Here is a 5,430-nt window from a genome sequence, read left to right as displayed (position 1 = left end):
AGGGGGTGACAGAGGATGAGATGGTTGGATGGCATCACTGACTCAAGGGGACATGAGTCTGCACAAACTCAGGGAGATAGTGAAGGACAGAGAAGCCTGGTGTGCTACAGTCCATGGTGTCACAAAGAGTTGGACATGACTTAGTGACTGAACAACAGCAAAATGATCACATGAGAAGGAACTTATAAGCAAAAAAAAAAAAATGCATTGGTTGAGGTGTGCCGAAGATTTCTTCGTATTTGCAGGCTGGTGCTCCCAGATCATTTAATTCAGAGTCCTCACATCTTTGCTTTTCTATCCAACAACATCTGTGTGCCATCAAGGGCATCAGTGATGCAGTGAATGTTCCGCTGTTAATCTCTGAAATGTTCTTCCTGGCTACCACCACCTACCATTCTGTGTATATTTAGACCTGTTATTATAGGACAATGAAGGAAAAAGAGAAAAGAAAAGGGAGAGAGAGGGAGATAGGAGAGTGATGACAGATTTTATCTGTCTTTTTTATGCCTATATCTCATGTCCAATATCTGATTGCTCTATATCTTTATCTCTTGGGGGTCTATATCTATTGTTTGTTGTTTTTGCTTACTTTCTGCAGCTTCTTTCCTTGTAAGTTTGGTGACTGTCATTTGTGAGCTTATAAGTGGGGAACAGAGAATGCTTTTCTCCAGAGAGATATACATTTGTTTCCACAGGGCGTCAGGGACTATCCTCCCCTAGACTTGATTGAGGTCTCCTTCAGGGCTCTAAGTTCAAGGTGAAAACCTTGAGTTTGCTGTCCCTGTCTTTGGGAGCCCAAAGTCTAGGTGGTCAGAACAGTTAATCAGCATTTGCACTGATCGCAAATTTGACACCACATTTCCTGCTTGCTTAATACTCAGGGTTTCAGCTCACTATTTTTGCTGTTTTTTTTTTTTTCTGTTTGTTTTTAATTCTTGTTTGAAAAGAGGGAGTGCCTTAGAGAATTCCTTCTCCCCTGGGAAGTCGAGCAATGCATTTACAAGACAAAATGGATGCAGAATCTAGGGATTTCAGAGTGAAAGAGACCCTTGGTGTATTTAGATCATCATACCAACTGACCTAGTAGATCTTCTGTTGTCTTTGTGGGGTTGACTCATGGTCACAGTGAGTGGAATGCCACAGTGGAGCAGCAGATGATGGCCTGATTATTATTATTTTTTTATCCCATGCAGGTGGTATGCAGGAGTCTTGAGGGTCTTTTGTCACATTTTTGTAGGGTGTCTACCTGGCTCCTTGACCAGTTCCTCTCCACTTTGAAGGGCCTTTCTGTCTGGATTTGCTGACTCACTCTTTCTCAGTTTTGCTTCTGACTGAAGGCCAGAGGAGCTCCCTGTGCTGGGTTGCCCACCTCTTCAATGATTTCTTTGCTTCTGTGTCATAAAATCAAGAGCAGAAAGTCACTTCTATGTCCTCGCTTGGTTGCTTTGGTACATTTCTTTTCAACTTTCTTCATGAATTTTTTGTTCATTTTGGTTAGTATCTGGGAAATACAATCTGGGATTTTTGCTTCACTCTCTCATTTAATCCGGAAGTCTGAAATCTATATTTTTCACAGCACCTTAGAAGTCACAGATGGTCTTTAGACCAGAATTTGAAAGTCAAGGGTCACCCATGGCGACCAAGTTAGCATGAATAAGCAGAGAAGGTTATGGACAATTCTGATGTCAGAAAGTCTTTGCCTATCACTTTGTTTAACTGAACCACATAAAATGCTACTAAGCATAATGTGATTTCATACAAGTAAAGTTCAAAAGCAGGCACAATTCAGAATGGCAGCCCTTCAGTCATTTAAACAGAAGTACCATAGGCTCATCAATTCCACTTCTGGGAATATTCTCAAAAGGAGTGAAAGCAGGGGTTCGAACAGATATGTGTGTATCTGTGTTCATAACAACATTATTCACAATATACAAAAGGTAGAAACAACCCAGATGTCCATTATAGTTGAATAGAAAAACAAAAGCAGTCTATTTACACAATGGAATACATTCAGCCTTATAAAGAAGGGATTCTGACATGTGCTACAGTATGGATGAAGACATTATGGCAAGTGAAATAAGCCAGTCACAAAAAGCTATAGCCTGTATAATCCCACTTACATGAGATACTGAAAATGGTCAATTTCAAAGAGATTGAAAGTGGAATGGTGGTTGCCAGGGAGTAGGAGGAGGTGAGTACAGGGAATTATTGGTTAATGGGGACAGACTTTCAGTGTTGGATGATGAAGAATCTCTGGAAATGGATGGTGGTGATGGTTGCCCAGCCATGTGAGTGTACTGAACTGAATGCCACTGAACTGTACAACAGGGTAAAAACAGAAAATTTGTTTATTTCATCCCAATTAAAAAATAAAAACAATTTTACAGTCAGGGAAATCAAGGTAATGGTTATCTTTGAGAGAGAGTGATGGATGGAGGCACAGAGGAGATTTCTGGGGTTTGGGAATCTTCTATATTTGATCTAGAGGTGATTATAAGAGCATATAGATTTCTTAATTGTCCCTACACTATATATTTGCTGCTGCTGCTACTGCTGCTAAGTTGCTTCAGTTGTGTCCGACTCTGGGATTTGTGTAATTTAGAGTATGCAACTTTAAAATGTTCTAAATACAAATACCATGGAGAAATTTATGGAGAATTTTTTTTACTTCCACAAGCAAAACTTGTTTGGTCCTAGGCAGAGAGGAGTTGGGCTCCACGACATTCATAGCAGTCGAGAAAAGAATCACAGAGCTGGGAAAAGGCAGCCTGCCATGAACCAGGTGGTGCTCCGCCACCCTCCAGCCAGAACCATGTTGAGTAACCACACACCCCATCCTGCCCTGTGGAAGTTCACACCCACGTCATAGTCACGCCTCAAGAACACAATTCAGTTTCTCTCGGTTTATTTTTTGCGAAACTTCTTGTTGTTGTTGCTTGTTGGTTTTTACATTATTAGGGGCTTTATTTTCAGACGTCAAAGACTTAATCTCTGATGCTCTCTGTTCAGGTCACCTCACTGCTGGAAACACATCCCGTCACTGAGTCCCCCACATGGAGCCACGAGCTTGAGGGGCATCTTTGCCCACTGAGAAAGAGGGGTGTAACTCTTGTTGGGAACTCTGCTGAGCTGGGAGAGGGAGCTGGGCTGCCAGGTACCAGAGAGCTGATGACAACAGCTAGCTGACAACCGAAAGGGTTAAACTTTCATCACTTACTGTAATGGTGTAAGATGCTATAAGATGGTAAAAGCAACATGGTAAAACAGGAGAAAGCACAGACCCTTGTCCTACCTCCATAGGGCCAGATGAATCGTCTCATTGTTGAGGAAACCTGAACACAAGGCTCCATGCTTTTTATGGAACTTTGAGTTGGGTGAGGGCCAGGTGGAAGGCTTGGAGTTGAGAAGCACAGGGTTCTGAGTAGGGAAGTGTCCTCCAGGTGGCTCCCTTCCCCTCATAAGGAGACCTCCACCCAAGGCCTCAGCTAAGAGGCCTAGGAATGCAAGGATGCGAAAGAGCATGACCGACCATGGAGGGCCTGAGTCCTTGACCTCTCCTCTGCCGGAGCTGGCCCTGCACCGTGCGTGCACGGTCTGGAGTAGGGGCGGGGGGCAGACAGGGACAGCTAATCTGGGGTCAGGACTGAGAAGCACACACGGATTTTTAACCAGGAGCCGGACTCCTCAGCAGTGTGTCTCTTGCCCTCTCTAGGTGGGAAACAAGGGGGCGGAGGGTCAGACCTTCCCCGAGGAGACAAGATGGAGTTACTCAGGCTCCCTGGAGACCTGGAGAGCTCAGCGCCTGTTGCTCTCAGTCCGCAGAGCTCAGTCCAGTGAGATTACCACACCTCAACTTCCTGGAAGGGCCTGTTGATCAGGCCTGGGGTGGGCCCTTTGCGGTGGGGTCCCCACCCCCTAGACCACAACAGAGGAGCACAGTGCACGCCTTCTCTGTCCCACAGGACATTCCAGGCATTTGGGCCAGGCCTCTCCTGGTAGGAGAAAAGCAAAGAGCCATCAGGCCAGGAATCCAGTGGCCACAGGTCCCAGCCTTCCTCGCCCTTCTGCCCCGGCCCCCGCCCTGCACCGTTTCCCCTCATTTCTCCCCTTTCCCGTCAGTCTGTCTCTGCTCAAGAGAAAAGGTACTGTTTCTTGGCGGACTCCAGTATGGCTCAGGGTGGACCATCAGCACGTGTCTTTATTTAAAATGTTGTATTTGTTTATCATGTATGTTAAAAACTTTTTATAATATTGTATTAAAATATCATCTTGAGGACTTCCCTGGTGGTCCAGTGGTTAAGAATCCACCTGCCAATGAAGGGGACATGGGTTCAGTCCCTGGTGGGGAAAGATTCCACATGCCACAGAGCAACTAAGCCTGTGCGCCACAGCTACTGAAGCCCGTGCACCCCAGAGCCCGTGCTCCGCAACAAGAGAGGCCGCCACGATGAGAAGCCTGCCCACTACAAGGAAGAGTAGCCCCACTCGCCCCAACTAGAGAAAGCCCTTGCACAGCAGTGAAGACTCAGCGCAGCCAAAAACAAAATAAATGCTTTAAAAAAATTACAGATATATAAATATATTTTTAAAGATAAATAAAACTATCATATTGATTACTGAGGATTTGGGTGCCACCTGAAATTTTGAGCCCAAGGGGATGCCTTCCTCTTGGCCCTGCTGTGCTCAGGGGCCGCTCTCCATTCACTTGTTCATTCATTCATTCATTCATTCATCTGTCCCACACACAGCTGTTAAGGGCCCCATCTGTGCCAGGGGGTGTGCTGGGTACTGAGGAGAGAAAAGGAGCTCACAGGACAGTGTTGGGGAAAGACAACTGTGAGTCCCAAGACATGTGGGACAGTGGAGGAGGGGGGGTACAAGGCAAAGGGGCCCCAGGGGAAGCAAAATTGTACCAGCTAACACTTGGGGGTCTCTTGTAACAGGCTTTGAGCTAAGGTCTTGCCCTGTGACATTTCAATGGCGCTTTGATATTTACAGATCCTTGAAAGTCAAGAGGTGGGTCCTGAGCCCTGGTGGAGTTACATGCAGGTAATCTGCAGAAGATCTCACCCTGAGCAGGTGGCGATGGGAGGCCAGGTCCCTGTGGCTCTGAGCTCTCACCTGCTCTGGGTGTTGCAGCCCCTCCCCCCGCATACCCCCCCCCCGGGGGTGTCTGGGAAGGCTGCATGAAGGAACTTCACACTGAGCAGAGAGAGCACACATGGAAGTTTCTAGGGAGACCGCATAGAAAAGATTGGAGTACTTCTAGAAGAAGGAGCAACACTGGCAAAGCCAGAAAGGCTCAGAATAAAGCTTCACATCTTGGTGTCCACAATTCTGGGAAGCCAGGCAATCTTGTGAAGAGGTGCTCGTACAGAAAGAGGCCAGGGCCTGCCGCTTCCTCTTTCTGCTTCTCTGTTTCCTAACAAC

This window comes from Oryx dammah, unplaced genomic scaffold (assembly GCF_014754425.2).
Source record: "Oryx dammah isolate SB20612 unplaced genomic scaffold, SCBI_Odam_1.1 HiC_scaffold_11229, whole genome shotgun sequence".
Lineage (NCBI taxonomy): Eukaryota > Metazoa > Chordata > Mammalia > Artiodactyla > Bovidae > Oryx > Oryx dammah.
The sequence above is the reverse complement of the archived record's forward strand: the minus strand, read 5'-3'. Positions refer to the sequence as shown.